We start from the raw sequence: 17,628 nt of genomic DNA, 5'->3' as shown, positions 1-17,628 counted from the left end.
TCCGTATATGTTCGAGTTGTCCGGCACTCACTAAAACCCAGCCCATATATTGGCCCGAACCACTCCAAGCCCACATGTCAACCACAACTCCCTTTCTATCTCTCTATCTCTTTCCCCACATGCCTGTCATCACCTCCTCTCTCCGCACCATCAGCGCCCACTGCCTCTGCTCTCCGCACAGCCCACGCTCGCCCGCCACCTCCTCTCCCCACCATTCGGAGGTCACTCCAATGCAGGGACGGAGCCAGGAAATTAGTATAGGGGGGCGAACTCCACACTTAAGCTCTTGAAGACCGGTGAGGACTGGCGAAGCCAAAATAATTCATAGCGTGCTAAGAAGCCTAGATTCGAATTCGTGTTTTCATAGGTGTAATTAAAGACAGAAAAATTACTGCCAAATTGCTCATATTCGCTGGGCCTGCTCCTGGGAGAGCCTCACGTTCTTACACGAGATGGCCTCACGATAGGGCTCAAAAAGATAGTACGTCAGGAAGACGACTAACAACGCATGCACTTAATCGATACAAGGGACTCCCCCCTTAGATTCGTCCCTGCTCCCATGGCGGGAGCTCGTGGGCCGCCCGCACGCGCTCGGTCGAAGGTGGCTTGGCCGCATTCCCCAGACATCGCGCACATGCCTGGACGCACGCCCAACGCCGGATCTCGTTACCATGTGTGCGCAGCCGAGCGCCGACAGTTGTGCCGGCCACCACGTGTGCAACAGAGCACTGCCACGCATGCAGCCACATGCTGCCGCATGTTCTGGTTGTCGTGTGCGCAGCCGCGTGTGTGCTTGCTGCCACCACCGCCCACCAGGTTCGTTTCATTGGCGTGCGGTTTGTAGTCTGCCTGGACGCCGCCTTCTCCTCGTCCTCTGCATGATCGAAAACATCGGCGAGCCTGGTTGACGCTGCATCGGCATGCATCATGTCGTGGGTGTGCTTTGACAGTCTCGCACACAACATGCTCATTGAAATTCCTGAAAAGTGGAGGTGGTGTCAAAGTAGGGGTTGTGGTTGGGTGCAGGGAAAATGCTTTTCTGGCGCTGATACATTTCACTCTGCTCCTGCCCCTTTCCTTTTCAAAGCATCCATGTTGCTTGCAAACTCTTACCGGCTAGTATTCTGCAATTAAACATGGTATAAGGCCTAAAAATGCCTTCTACTGATCTGCTAATAATCATAAATCATTAGGTGAAAGAGCTTCAATTATATTACTTGGGAGGGTCCATGCCTTTTTTAGTTTCAAGAGAAAACAAAAAAAACTAACCAAAGATTCATGTATAAATATAAATAGGAAAACACTTGGGAAGTAATATTGGCTTACTTGTGTGATTTTTGTTTTTTTGAGAAGAGTGGGAATTCGATTTATGGAAGGACACTTTGACATCACATAGCTAGGACCCACCCTCTATGTACCAAATTTGGCACTTGTGACTCAGTTGCTAGCAATCAAATAGCAACACGTACGTACACACGAGCAAGTCCACCTTGGTGTCCTCCTCGCCTGAGGCCGATGGATGTCGCTGCCACTCTGCATGTGACCTAACACATAACCGATAGTCTAGGTTGAACAGAGACATAGATACTGGAAATTCTTATCATGGTTAGCCATCGAGCATGTATGAGTGCCCATACATGCAATTTATTCCTGTTCATAATAATAACACAACAAAGTAGTATGTTACTAGACGGAAAATTTTAAACTGAGCAGCCTCTAACTGCTAAACTGCTATATCAACTAATGCAGGTTATTGATTTCAACAGTGTCGAACAAGCAGTGCGATGGATAATCTTTTATCTAGAGGAACTAAGCAATACGGGACACAAGAGCATCTATTTTGATGGATGGCGTGGGTTGGCTGCATCGGCAGTGCTTAGGAGAATAGCTGAAGACCCTCCACCATCTCTGCAGAAAAAATTTGACAAGATTATCCATATCGATTGCTCGAGATGGAAAAGCCGAAGAGCACTCCAGAGGACAATTGCACAACAAGTGAAGCTTCCTAAATGGGTAATGGATAATTTTGATACGCAAGACGATGAAGATGATTTCCGTGGGATAGATGAAGGCTCGAGAGATGAAATAGAATGTGTTGGGAGAGAGATCATTCAGATCCTTTTGGGGCAAAGATGTTTAGTGGTATTTCATAATGGAAGCAATGATATGGTTAATTTAAGAGATTATGGAATTCTTCAAGGGAAATTTTTTGATACTACATTATTGTGGACATTTCGAGGAAGGTTTCGGCTATACCCAGGAATTGGCAGAAAGGTGGATCATTCCCATCTATTTCTCTATAGTGGGAGGAGTCCTTTAGGGTGGAATTATTTCCTTGAGAACGAGGCTAGAGAAATTGCTAGGTATACAGATAAGCTTGACGAAGTAGCTACAGAGTGCTCCTTGTATCTCTTATCATTAAACTCTCAGGGAGGCAACATTGTGGACTATGGTTGGCCCACCCATGCTTCTAGTTATTGGGTATGTGATGGGATTATACAGGGAGGTCAGGGTGAGGAAGCATGGGAGGCTGCAGCTGCTCTGCATCACCAAATATGTATAAAGGACTATTCATCTAATACAGTGCCCTCTTTTGGCTGTGAACTGAAGACTCCTCCGGGACGGTGGATATTGGCCAGGGGCAACTCTGAAACACATGCAAGGACAAAAACAGACACGATGAGTTTTCATCCAGAGTCGACATCCCTTTTCCTCGTAGCAACCGCAAGCGGATCTGATCCTCCATTGTGGTCATTACCTAATGACATGTTTCATCAAGCGAAGAATCTTCATGTGCTCAAATTATGCGGCTGCACCTTCAGTTTTACATGTCCACCTTTTCATTGTTGCCACAACTTAAGATTCCTTGGGTTAGATAGCTGCCAGAATCTACGACCAGAAGAACATGAGAAGCCAGATATAGTAACAATGGATTTTGTTAAGAGCCTATGGGTGATAGACATATGCCGTACAGATTGGGATCTACCCTCGTCACCAGAGATAATAGAGCAGATGGCTGCAAATATGAGGGAAGTACATATAAAGAATGGAAGGTTTTGGCATAACATTTCTGTATGGGGACAACTACATAATCTACGCAAGCTTCGCATAATTGATCCTACTTGCTCTTTGGAAACAGGCGAAAAGAATGAATTCAGGTTTTTTCCCAGCTTGTCAAGATCAACTAGCCTCAGGACTCTAGTTCTAGATGGTTGTGTTAGTTTGGAGAAAATTGAAGGACTCCCCCTATCACTGGAAGTATTCAGCTTATTTGCAGGAGTAAGAAAGGATGATTGCCAGGAAGCCAAAATAAGCTGCATCTCCTTGGTTGGTTGTGCAAGATTATCTGACTTCACACTTCATGGATCACTTCCAAACCTTGAGGAGCTTGACCTCTCGGGCACAAGAGTCAAGACACTTGACCTCACAACTCAGGCTGTGCATGTCCCATGTCTCCAACGAGTTGTGTTGTTGGGATGTGAGCAACTTCGAGCTATCCTTTGGCCAGAAAAGGGGATGGGCCAACTAAGTTTGCTTTGCATTGACACTCGAGGAGAAGAGATGACGAGAACACTGCCAGTTTTTGAGAAGTTAAAAAAGGGTCATTGTCAAGCATATGTTGCTATGATGGACATGAAATTTATTCAATTGTTGGTGCTAACAAGTTCCAACATGTTTTGGAATTCTGACACTTATATGTTTAGTCTAAATCTCTGCATATCTGCTTGTGGACAGTGTAACAAGAAGGAGATGGAATCAAGTAGCAATGGGAAAATATTGGGGCCAGCCCAACCAAAGTCATTAATCACCAATCCTTCTCAATGCCCCTACATTGATATATGTATTGATGACATAACTATTGATCATGACTATAATAGTGCATCACGATTTCAGCCGTCGGGCTGCCATGTGGAGATTGGTGAGGGGATTAGCAACACTGGCATGGAGAGCATACAAGGAAATAAGGCTATCTTCTATGTGATGGAGAAGGCTGAGTCGTTGGATGTGCATGATAATTCTTCCATCGCCACTGTTATCCCTGAACTTATGATGTCTACAGAACAACAGAAACTTACATGGAAACATCTGAAATCTTGTCACGTGGTGAGATGCCCTAAGATGCATACGGTCTTCGATACTATGTGTAGGTACTCTAAATTTCAAGAACTACTGAACATTTGGGTTGCTGATCTCTTGATGACCCAAAGCATTTGGACCAAAGATTGGACATCGGATCGTGAAGACCATTATTCCTTTGTGAAACTACAGAGGATACACCTGTTCTCTTGCCCAAGGCTCACATTTGTCCTCGTGATGTCTAGGTTATACACCTTGAGAAGCTTGGAGATCCTCCCATCGTATTTTGTGGTGATCTAAGGCAGGTGTTCCCCGTGGAGCCAGAGATTCTGCCACTGATAACTAGATCCTGGCATATCAATAGCCGGTGCCCTAAAGGTGCACTGGAATTCCCAAACCTGAAGCATATCTACCTGCATGAGCTCCATAAGCTGCAAGATATATGTGAAGCCAAGATGTTTGCTCCCAAGCTTGAGACATTCAAGGTGAGGGGATGTTGGGGTCTCAGGCGCCTCCCTGCAACTGGTCAAGAAAGCCGCCCCGTCGTGGACTGCGAGAAGGACTGGTGGGAGAAGTTGGAGTGGGACGGGCCGGAGGCCGGCCACGACCCTTCCCTCTTTGTTCCTCGCCACTCGGCATATTACAAGAAGAAGCTGCCTAGAGCCTCAGTTCTCCGGTGAAGCGGCCAAATACTACTCTGGTACACACACACACTCATGTGTTCTCTCTTATTTTTGATCTTGTTTCATAGTATATACATGGCACACACAACAGAGACATTGGGTGATTAAATACTCTGTTATGTACTCTCTTCACAACTGCATATAAATTGCATACACATATATGTAGAGCGTCAACTAAGTTAATCCCGCCCCCATCTGTGCACCAAATTGCTTGATCATATTACTTCATCTGTCCTGCTTCCATCAATCAACTGTATCATCATTACCTGTGCTGTGTAGGTTTGGTTGTTGCTATCTACAAGATGATGGCGACCTCTTGCAGCTATCGACGGCTAACGTTGCGGCAACGGTTGAGGAGTTTGCTTGACAAGATTGTGTTAGTGTGTTTTCCCAAGAATAAATTGCTGCCGGTTTGACGCTGTGTGTGTGCACCTGATTAATTGTTTTTCCGTGAGGAACGATACTGCGTATCATTTGTGTGTGATTTGATTGGGCCTGCTGTTATGAGTGTGCTTGTAATAAGGAGGATTTGATTTGGCAGTGGGTGTGGTGGGTTCACCACATACGGCCGCACAACCCCGTCCATTTGGTGTGAGTGTGACGAGAGCGCTGCTTGTTGTTGGCGAAAGCCATTTGATTGGTTCAGGAGCATGCGTTTTGCTTGATGTAATCAATCAAGAGTTAATTTGTCTGGTGGTTTCACCATTCAGCATCATGTCTATACAGGGGCGGAGCCAGGATTTAGGTATAGGGGGGACCAAGCCAAGTAGACCAAAAAAAAATCCAGCGCAAAATAATTATATATAACAAGTTCGAGAACTTGGACATTATACTCATTCACAATTTCAATAGGTTGAAAACTCAAAGCAACTGTCTTAGAAAACATATGAATCTTAATGGTGGTTGGCGACATTTCTTTCTTCATAGCTACCGAATTGCAATCTCAGAATTAGCTATATATTATATGATTGACATAGGAGAACTTTCCACCGCAGATAGGAACTCGTACAAGATAATTTTTGTGATAATTTATAGGGCACGCATAGCATCTCAAATCTCACAGCAAAACAACTAAAATCTGATTTGCATCTTCAACACTGATACAAGATGAGAACTGACAAAAAATAGTATAGAGTGCGATGTGTTGACCTTGACTGGTTCGTTGGCTGGAGCAAGAGAAATAGGCTGAGTCGCCGTCTCACCGTATGAATCAGATTGTGAACAGCGAGCAGGGAGATCAGATCAGAGGCAGCGGGCGGCAAGGGCAGCGAAGCCACACGACGGCGGCAGCGGCGCCTAATGACACCCACGCACACGCTAATCACGGTTATGGGAGACTGGGAGAACGCAGCTCCAAGTTTGTCAATTAGGCCGCCAGTGGGCTTTTTACATGGGCTTCTTTTTTCTCCTTTTCCAAGATCTACACGTTGAGATAGGGGGGGCCAAGTATGCCCGTACATGAGATTGTGTCGCTAATTACGTGTACCTGTTCCTAAACTATCGCTCGATTGGGGGGCCTGGCCCCTGCTCGTCCCCCCTGCCTCCGCCACTGTGTCTATAGAGGCATCTGCATCAGCAGAAAGCTCTCCGGAATGGCCCAGCTAGCCGTCAAATCCTCATCTGTCCCAATGGGGTCGGACGGTGTAATCCGTGTCGACACTTGTTAGAAGTAAACACAGACGTGTATGTCCGACTAGTAGTCTAACCAGTAACCGAGTAGACTTAATAGTAGTATACCAAGTCGGTTAGCTACTAGACAATCGTACGCACATATATATATGCGTGTACCCCCAGCCCTGTAATCACCACAACGAAAGTCGATCAAAACAATAAAAAGAAAGACAGGAGCGACACACTCCTGTAGCTATCACCAAATCAGACTCGTCCCTATCAGTTTTTCAGTTTGCTAAAGTTATGTCGAGACGTTCCGCCGAGGCCGCCGGCCAGGTCAAGTTTACGTATACGTCTACGTTTACGTGTGTGTTGCTTGAGAATCAATCAACCTCGTCTAGCTAGCTTTGCACTTGAGGTGCATCGTTCCTAGGTGATTTAATCTAGGGATCAAAAGCCAACAATTGGTATCTAGAGCCTCGATGATTTATCTATGATGATGGACAACGACGCTGAGTCGGTCAAGTCCGTTGACAGTTGACAGAGGTTCCAAGGCGAACAAGTCCGGCAATGGTGGTTCCAAGGCGAACAAGAACGGCGACAAGGTGAAGAAGGGCGGCAAGTCAGCAACCAGTGGTGGCGGAAAGTGCGGTGCCAACGTACAGGCCCATCGCAACATCCCCATCCAGTACCCGATGCTCACCGACGCCAACTACGTCGTGTGGGCGGTGAAGATGAAGATTATTCTCCGAACCCTTCGAGTGTGGCAGGCCATCATGGACGTTGACGTCGACGAGGAGTACGACGAAGGTGCCATGGCCGCCATAGCCCAGTCTGTGCCGGATTCCGTGCTGATGACATTGGCGGAGTTCGAGACAGTAAGAGAGGCGTGGAACGCACTCAAAGAGATGAGGATCGGAGAAGATCGCGTCACCAAGGCTCGGGCACAAGTGCGGAAGCGCCAATTTCACAAGTTGCAGATGGAGGAAACTGAATCAGTGAACGACTATGCCATGTGTTTGACTACGTTGGTGGGAGAGATTCGCGCGCTTGGTACAAAGCTCGACGAAACCGAGATTGTGGAGAAGTTTTTCAGTTCGGTGACTGATAAATTCACGTACATCATCGGCACGCTCAAGCAGCTTTACGACATCGACGACATGACCATAATGGAAGCGATCGGACACTTGCGGACGTGGGAAGAGAATGCTCATGGTCGTCGGAAAGGCAAAGGAGGAGGTGGTGACCAACTCATGTACTTGCGCGTAGATTGGGAGTCCCCAAGTAGCAAAGGAAGGCGCAACGTTGGCGAAGGCTCAAGCAACGCAGAGAATGCTCGTAGTCGTCGGAAAGGCAAAGGAGGAGATGGTGACCAACTCATGTACTTGCGCGTAGATTGGGGGTTCCCAAGTAGCAAAGGAAGGCGCAACGTTGGCGAAGGCTCAAGCAACGCGAAGCGCGGCGGACAATCCAAAGAAGGCAAAAGAAAATTCAAGCCACAAGGTCGTGATAAGGTGGACCAATCTAAAGAGCGGAAGACACGGAACTTGGATATGTCCGAGGTCAAGTGCTATAACTGCAACGAGATGGGTCACTTTGCAAAGGACTGTCCGGAGCCTAACAAATGTGAGATCAAGGCAAATTTGGCGAAGCAAGAAGCCGAACGTCCAGGTCTTCTATGGCCAAAGTTTGTGATCTCGTCCAAACGATGGTTGTGAAACCAAACCGGAAGGTGCTATTTCATGAGAAAAAAGTAATACCAAAGTTATCTGGAAGCCAGAACGTGTCATGGTATCTAGACACGGGTGCCAGTAACCACATGACGGGGTGCAAGGAAAAGTTTCTCGAGCTAGAATATGATGTTCAAGGCTCGATCATGTTCGGTGATGGTTCAAATGTGGAGATTTGCGGGTAAGGTTCTGTCCTCTTTGAGGGTCTCACAGGAGAACATCGCATACTCACCGGAGTGTACTACATCCCACGGCTTCGCAACAACATCATCTTTGTCGGGAAACCTGACGAGAATGGATGCAAGGTGGATATCGAGAACGGAGTGATGACGATCTTTGACAACCTCCGAAACGTGCTAGCGCGTGTGAATCGCACGCGGAACAGGGCTCTATATTCTCAACCTTGATCAATCTCAACCGGAGTGTTGGCTCGCCAAGAGTGATGATGATTTGTGGTTATGGCATGCTAGATTTGGACACGTTAACTTCTACGCCTTCAAGAAGATGTCGAAGATGGAGATGGTATCTGGGATGCCATTTATCGACCATGTTGATCGAGTATGTGATGGGTGCTTGGTTGAAAAACAGCACCGTAGCCGTTCCCTGCTCAGTCTACCTATCGTGCAAGTGATGCACTTGAGCTGCTCCATGGTGATCTATGTGGCCCTATCACCCCGGCAACTCACGGAGGAAATAAGTACTTCTTCCTTGTGATAGATGACTACTCGAGATACATGTGGGTCGTTCTCCTACGATCTAAAGATGAGGGGTTTGAAGCATTCAAGAAGCTGAAGGCTACAACAGAGATGGAACACAAGTTGAAGGTTCGCGCTCTACGGACAGATTGCGGCGGAGAGTTTAATTACATCAAACGAGTTCAACGACTACTGCGAGAAGATTGGCATAAAAAGGTTCCTCGCAGCATCTTATACACCACAGCAAAACGGTGTTGTTGTAAGGCACAATCGAACCGTCGTTGACATGGCGAGAAGTTTACTCAAGAGCAAGAACTTGCCGAGGACTTTTTGGGGAGAAGCTGTCTCGACGGCGGTCTATCTTCTCAACTGGGCTCCAACGAAGGCGGTGATCCTCAAGACTCTGTATGAAGCAATTTACGGACGTAAGCCGAATGTGTCTCATCTACGGACGTACGGGTGCGTGGCGCATATGAAGACGGTGGAGCCGCATCTCTCAAAGCTTGTCGATCGTAGCACCAAGATGGTGTTCATCGGATACGAGAGGAGTTTCGGCACCAAGGCATACCGCTTCTACGATCCACAAACCAAGCATCTACGGATTTCACGCGACGTCGTGTTTGAAGAAAACCAAGCGTGGAATTGGAGCACAGCAGCCGACGATGCTCCAAATGGTAACATATTCACAGTTGAATTTCCAGCTGATGATGATGCAGGGGAGGACATCCAGGTGGTTGGCAAGACGCACAACCAAGGTGACCGTGATGTTAGTGATCACCATGGTGCCGACACCGACGAGAACTCGCATAGGTCGCAAGGTGATAGTGACAACGACGCGCACGAAACAGGCGGAGATCTCGGCAGTGACATCGACAATGAGGCGCATAGTGACGATGACAATCAAGATGATGGTCACGGTCACGACAACTGCGCCAATGACGTGGATGTCAACGATGCGGATGCCAACGACCCGGCATGTACCACTCCCAAGACTCGGCCATCTTCCTCAAGTGCATCGATGCCGACACAATTTGTGTCACCTCCTTCGCAAGCCACAACGGATTCTTTCGGGCCTCATCAATACAAGACCCTCAAGAAAGTCTACAAGTACGCAAACCCAGGTACACTTGAGTACTCCGGACTATGTTTTCTCGGAGTTGAGGAGCCAGCGAACTTTGTAGAGGCGAGCAAAAGTTCAAGTTGGACGCACGCCATGAATACGGAGATGAAGGCGATCGAGAACAATGGCACATGGACTTTGGTAACCCGACCTCTGAACCAAAAGGCGACAAGTTTTAAGTTGGTTTACAAGTTAAAGAAGGGCACGAGGGGTGCCATTGTGAAGTACAAGGCAGGATCATTGCAAAGGGCTACATACAACGTCAAGGAGTTGACTATGAGGAGGTGTTTGCACCGGTTGCTCGAATCGAGATGGTGAAAGTGCTCCTTGCTTTGGCAGCACAAGAGGATTGGAAGGTTCATCATATGGATGTTAAATCCGCTTTCCTCAACGGCGATCTCACAGAAGAAGTGTACGTGGAACAACCCCTCAGCTACGAGAAGAAAGGAGGAGAAGGAAAAGTGTACAAGCTCAAGAAGGCACTTTACGGGCTAAAGCAAGCGCCAAGAGCTTGGAACTCAAAGTTAGACCAAAGTTTGGTCTCGCACGGGTTCAAAAGATGTCCCCTAGATGATCCAAAAGACAATTCATCAAGCACCAAAGAACAGGTGAAGGATGAAGACGCGACCAAGGAGGAGCGCTGGCGTCAAGCTATGGACGAGCCGTTGACAATAAAGGTGATCCCTGAAATCCTGCAACGAACGACGAAGGCAATGCCGACGATAATGTCTATGAGCAGTAGTCGCCGTATTTGGGATCCAGGACGACTAAGTGACCACGTCGTGTTTAGGGAGGTGAATGTTAGAACTAAACACGGACGTGTACGTCCGACTAGTAGTCTAACCAGTAATCGAGTAGACTTTTTTTAGCATCAGTACAGACACAAGCGCTCATATACACGCGCATACACTCATCTCTATGAACGCACACACGCACACCCTACCCCTATGAGCACCTCCGAGAGACTGAGCCGGCATATCATCTTGAGATTTACGAAGCCACTGTAGGCGCCTTGTCGTCGAGGGAATGTCTCCTCCCACTGAAAGCGCATCGCCGGAAATCCTGAAATAAATTCAGGAATAATGCGAGCACCAGGATTTGAACCCTGGTGGGTTGGGGATACCACCGTCCACCTAACCATCTCAACCACAGATTGGTTCGCCAACCGAGTAGACTAGTAGTAGCATACCAAGTCGGTTAGCTACTAGGAAATCGTACGCACATATGTAATCACCATCCCTGTAATCACCACAATGAAAGTCGATCAAAGCAATAAAAAGAAGGGCGCTGATCTGCGCCGGTGCGCCGGCCCAACTGTTGGGCCGGTCCAGCACCAGCTGTCCGATGCGCGAGCTGGGGTCGTCAGATCTGCGCGATCCAGATCGAGATCCCTCTGAAAAAATCCTCCTGCATCGCACAGCACCCGCTCCTCGCCCCGCGGCAGCGCACCGCAGCAGGCTGCACCTCGCCGTGCCCCCGCCCCTCGCCGCAGGCTGCACCTCGCCACACCCCCGCCCCTCGCCGCACGGCACCGCGGGCCGCCTTCCGCCGGTCGTTGACCTCGCAGCACCCATCCCCCACCCCCCGCGGATGGCAGCTAGCCACCTCCGCCGTCAGCCGCAACTTGGCGATGAAGTTCGTCGCAACTCCGTCACTGCCGGCCATCGACACATGCAACACTCGCCGCAGTTGTAGCTAAGCCGTGAACGTTGCCGGAACTCGCCGCCGCGCTTGAAGCACCATGGCCTCATGAATGGATGTAGCAAAACACATCGCCACTGGTAGCAAAGCACGAGGTTGTTGCAACAAAAATGTCGCCTTCGTCGTCGCCGGTCATGCCTCGGTCGTAAAAAAGCACCAAGGGTTGGCTTGGTTGGGCCGCTGGGCCAGACTCTGGTCGCGGGCCTCACCGACCTGTGCGAGCTGAGCTCGTCCTAGGTTGCGCCCCCCCTCGGTGGGAGCGGTGCGAGAGGATGTGGGATGTGTGGCTCGGCCCAGCCCTGGTTCCACAAGCCCGCTTTCGACACCCCTGGTACTTAAGTGGCTCTGGATCCGTCGGGGTGCCCTAGATTGTTCGCTAGGGTTTCCAGCCACTCTCTCTGAGGTGCGGTGCTTCGGCGGATCCGCACGCTCCTTCTCCCCTCCTTCCCCTTCCCCACCCCCCCCTGCATGCTCCTTCGCCGAGGTCGTGGCCATGGGATCCAATGCGGATCGGCGCGCAGACAAGCGGGCGGCGCTGGATCAGGAGGCGGAGCAGCGCCGCGACCGAGATCTTCGAGCCCAGGCGAAGGTTCGAGCGGCGGAGCGTGCCGGCGAGGAGGGTGGCTGGGGGCCTCCCCCTCCCTGGTGGCTCAAGTAACAAGAGCGCAAGAAGAAGAAGAAGGAGGAGTACAAGAAGCGGGGTTTGGAGCTCAAGCGCAAGGATGCGCTCCCCCACGGTGGTGACCGCATCGGCCACCCCCACTCCAAGCAGAAGCAGAAGAGGCTCAAGGCGGCGATGCCGGCGGCCTCCAAGCCCTCCTCTTCCAAGGGTACGGCGGCGGAGCCCATCCCCGTTGAGGAGGTGGATGGGCCTGAGTGCTTCAAATGTGGGCGCACGGGCCACTACAAGATGGACTGCACCTTCAAGCAGTTATGCATGCTCTGCAGTCAAGAGGGTCACCCCTCGGCCTACTGCCCCACGCGGGGCAAGCCATTGATGTTGCAGTCCATGGGCCACGCGTTTGCTGCTGGTGGGTTCTTCTGCTTGCAGTATCCTGAGGAGGCGGATGCGGTGCCGGCGGGCCTGCTGGGTGACAACGCGGCTCTGTTTTCGGCGGTGCCGGTGTGCTGTCCAAGGAGCTAGGTCCTGGAGGTGGAACTCCCTCATCTCTTCGAGGGCGAGTGGGACTGGCAGGTGGCCCCATTCGACACTGATTGCTTCTCAGTGGCCTTCCCTGATCCGGTCAAGTTGAGGATGGCGACGCGCAGCGGCAAGCTCTTTCTTTCCATCAACAACATCACGACAGATATCCGTGACGCGGTTCTCGCCGAGCCCAAGGCGTTGTCCATGCCAGAAGTGTGGGTGAAGATGTGGGGCATTCCTCCAAAGCAGAGGCGCGTGGAGCGACTGATGGTGGCTACGACCTTGCTTGGTCGGCCTGTGGTGGTGGACGAGCTCTCACTGATTCGCTCGGGTCCGGTGCGCATGCGTTTTGCATGCCGTGCACTGGCCAAGATGCGTGGATCGGTGCAGATTTGGTTCAACGGTGAGGGTTGCAACATCAAGCTCGAGCCGGAGTTGGACCGCCCCCCGCCAGGCGGCCCCTGCCCTCCCTCCTCCTTCCAATGGTAGGGGCCCGGACGACCAAGACAAGGACAAGTTCAAGGACAAGGATCATGACCATGATGCAAGCATGGAGGAAGATGACTCTATTGACACTGCGGCGTGGGACAAGCTCGGCATCTCTGGGCCGGGTCCTGCTGCGCCGGCGGAGGGGGCAGCGGCGACGCGGGCGGAGGGAGCAGTTCATGATGGTAACTATTACTGATTTTTCATTGTTTCAAGGAGTCAACTATATGTTTCGTGCTCACATGTCATGCTTCCAAAATTTGCATAGGTTGTTCCTCGTTGGTGCTATGGAAGGCATGACGGATGGGCGTGTTTGGTGGATAGGTGGGTCGGTGATGATCCAGAGTTTCCTGCCAAGAGCATCAAGGCCCGGGCTAACCGTGGAAAAGACGGGACACACGGCCAACGAAACAGGAACCCCTGGGGCTTCAAGGCCATGAAGGTATATCTATATGAAAGATGCATTTTGGTTCTTCTTTACCGTCATGTTCTTATGTATGGCTAACTTCTGTTTGACGTTGCAGGAGGACAAGTTGCAGAGGCCGCTCTCAGACATGGAGTCGTGGAAGCTGGCCCGCGAGCGGAGTGATCGCAAGGAGGGCGAGAGCCAGTACTACGGCAACACCGAGCAACACCTGGAGTCTTACACTCAGAACTATCAGAAGTTGCATCCGGATGTTCCCGTTCCTGAGGTCGCCCAGTCTCAGATCGACGACACGGCGGTGGTGGTCATCCAGGGTAAGTCCCATGGCCGGTATTCGTGTTTCGATGGCTTGATCACTCCATCGATCTCGTACACACGGCTTCGAGCTACCAACCTGAGCCCGTTAGAGAGTACGGGGCGTTCGCAGCCTCCCTTAGTCCGCCAACGTGCTGTAAGTACTTCCCCTTATCTTCTTTCTCTCTATCTTTCTTAGTTTATTTTCATCACTGCCCACTTAGAAACAACCTCAATTTTGTAGGCATATCAGGCCTTTCTCGAGCATAGGCATATTGAGGTGAGGGAGTACTTGCAACGAGTGAAGGCAAACGATGATTACAGCCGTCAAGTGATGACGGTTAGTTTTGCCCTCATAAACCAAGCTCAAATTTGCACTTTCATTCCTTCTGACTTTGCTGATCACGGCTTGTTTCTAAGTGGACTTGTTTAACTAACATCCAGGCTATGTTGGCGTCTTGGACTAACCGCACGGAGCCACCACAAGTTGGACCCCCACCACCACCTGCGGGAGACACCACACACATTCCCATGTTCGAGGAATGGCTGGCACTAGGCGGTGATACTCCGGTTAGTAAATTTGCCTAACTAATGACAAACTAGTTCTGGTTCATTCAACACTATCATGTCATATTTACCGTTAGAATCTTCTTTCAAACATGTAGGGGACCGGTGGCTCGACTCCTGCTCCGTCGACCCCAGTCACTCCGATCTGGCAGAGTGATGGTGGTCGCGGTGGCGGTTTTGGCGGAGGTGGACTTGGCGGTGGCGGTTTTGGCAGAGGAGGACTTGGTGGTGGTGGTGGTTTTGGCGGAGGTGGACTTGGCGGAGGTGGTGGTTTTGGCGGAGGTGGACTCGGTGGTGGTGGTGGTTTTGGCGGAGGTGGACTCGGTGGTGCTTGATGTCGATGATGATTCCGTGTATGCGGCCGTTGTGCCATGTCTTTCATGTTTCAACTTTTATGATGTTTCATGTCTTGCACTACTTTTATGTTCGTGAACTTTCGCCGGTGATGATCTTTAGATGATGAACTTGACTATGTTTAAATGATGACGATGAACTGTCATATTTCATATTATTCTGCTTTGAAATGCTGTCAAATGAATTGAAAAAGACAAAACAGGGAAAATAAAAAAAATAAAAAAACTATGCCTATGACAAAGCCGTCGGCATATATACGCTCAGGAGCCACCAGGAGGCGACACGTGGCAGGGCTATGCCTACGGCAAAGCCGTCGGCATAGATTTACATCTATGCCGATGGCTTTGCCGTAGGCGCCGCCAGGTCAAACCAGGGGGCGACACGTGGCAAAGATATGCCTACGGCGAAGCCGTCGGCATAGATTTCTATGCCGACGGCTTCGCCGTAGGCATATCTTTGCCACGTGTCTTCTCCTGAGTCGCCAGCAGTTTTGACGGCGCCATCCGTTGCCGTCAGACGGAAAACTACGCCGACGGTTAAACTATGCCGACGGCTGCCCCACGGCCGTCGGCATACCCTCCTATGTCGACGGCTATACTATGCCGACGGTCTGACAGAAGTACGCTGACGTGATCTACACTGACGGGGCTATGCCGACGGCAGCCGTAGGCATAGATCTATGCCGACGGCATAGGACCTATGCCGACGGCCCTGGGCCGTAGGCATAGCCCACGAGTCCGGTAGTGACTCTGGCAAGCGGCCAGCAGATGAGGCGCACGTGTGGCTGGAGCGGCGGGGCGGCCACGAGGCACGCAGTACCTTTTTCATCGATTAGTCACAGCTTTGTGATTGTTCTTGCCTACACATAATGTGATTATCGTGTATGCATTGCAACGTTGCCGCCTAATCCATTGTTTCTCGATCATGTCGCTCTAGAGATTGTGAGTTTTGTAACTGAAACTATGGATTAATTATTTTTTCCTCAAAAACACAAGTATGTGTGTTTGGCATCCTTGTTTACTGGTTTGGCATAAAAAGTTTTTAACTTTGTTGTAGTTTCTAACTCTGTTATAGTTTTCCTAGAGAATATTACTATTGTGTTGTGTGTGGTATATATATTTCTCAGTGAAGTCTCAAAAAATAGGATGGGTTTTATAATTAAATTAAATTATAATTGCTCATTGGCAATTGAATTGGTAGTTGTGCATGTATGAAAGGAGGGATTTTTGCACCGTTGTGCTGGTTTGTGCGATTAGATGCATGTATGGTCTGTGCGACTAGATACATGTATGAAAGGAGGGATTTTTGCACCGTTGTGCTGGTTTGTGCGATTAGATGCATGTACTGCCATTAGATGCATGTATGGAAGGAGGGATTTTTGCACCGTTGGGCTGGTTTGTGCGATTAGATATTGGACGCATAGTATTTCAGCTGTATTTTACTCGTGCACATGTGAAAAGTAATTTTGCATGGATGCATCAATTTATCAAAGTGGACATTCTTTGTTAGTAAATTCCATAGTGATCCCTCCATTAGCTATATCTGGAGTATATTTTTGTGCATGCCAATGAGGCCCCAACCAAGTAAACAAGATGATAAGCCCTCTCGGGTGAAAACCAAGAAACAACAGGAAGAAATATGTAGCCGTACGACATCATGGAAAGTCTCGCCTTGACAATCAGGAACCTATAGTTAATGTAAAATTCAGTGCAATATCATAGTACAAGTTTTGGTAACTTTAAAGTGATCAATTTGATGAGGTAAATCTCGCTTCACCACCAAAACGGCTAAAACTCTAGGGGTTCACCAATCATGATGCACTCAACATGATGAACAACAATTGTTTCATGTCCTAGGAGTGGCATACAAGATGTGGTAGCCCAAGATGGACCACCAACATGCTCTCTCCCTCCAGAAATACAAGGGTCCGAAGGAAGACCTGCCTGCAGTATCCTAATTCCGTTCCGCCATGAGCTAGGAAGCGTCTACCCTAATTTGACAGGGCGTCAACCACAATTACCTTGATCATCTACGCTCGAAACAAGCCCGCGAAAGACAAAAGGAATTGGCCTCTACTCCACCACTACATCCCTTAGACCAGTTCTATGTATCGCAATATAAAGAGTCTATCTAGATACTACTATAGCAGAACTATTCTCCCACTCACTATAAAGATACACACATACACAATGTACAACGAGTTCTGAAAAACTCAATAAAAACATATCACACACGAACCAATAGGGCGCGGCGTGCCGCCGCGCACTACCTGCTAGTATCTTTTTACAAGAGGTAGTGGTGTGACTTTGTGTGCATTCTTCTGCAAACGATTATCAAACTTGACTATTAAGCTACTCCGGGGCTTCAACTTATCCAAGTTGAACCGAGCCAACTTGAACACGCACAGTAATTCGTTGCAACCTCTTGCAATACGTGCTAATCCCCAAGAGTCACGTTGTGATTTGAGGGCCTAAACCTGCTTCATTGGTGATGCCCAACTCAATCTCTTCGGAAAAGGACGACTTGTGGCTCGACTGAGGGCGTATCACAAATAATGAGTGACCGTCCCACATGTACGGTCTCAAACGTTTGATTTAACTATGAGAAACATTTTTTTACATTGTACAAACATTTTTAAAAAATCCATGATTTTTTGAAATACAATGTACATTTTTCGAATGGTCCTAAACATTGTTTTGAATTATATGGACATTTTTGTTGCACAATATAACATCTTTTGAT

At 49.2% G+C, this 17,628-nt stretch overlaps 1 pseudogene; it reads left to right on the top strand.

Moving 5' to 3' along the window:
* The window catches only part of LOC119339537, a 5,884-nt pseudogene extending 534 nt beyond the window's left edge, over nucleotides 1–5,350 (top strand).
* Nucleotides 5,351–17,628: the final 12,278 nt, after the last annotated feature.

Source organism: Triticum dicoccoides, chromosome 7B (assembly GCF_002162155.2).
Source record: "Triticum dicoccoides isolate Atlit2015 ecotype Zavitan chromosome 7B, WEW_v2.0, whole genome shotgun sequence".
Lineage (NCBI taxonomy): Eukaryota > Viridiplantae > Streptophyta > Magnoliopsida > Poales > Poaceae > Triticum > Triticum dicoccoides.
Note: the sequence above shows the minus strand (reverse complement) of the source record. Positions and strands in the feature narration are given on the sequence as shown.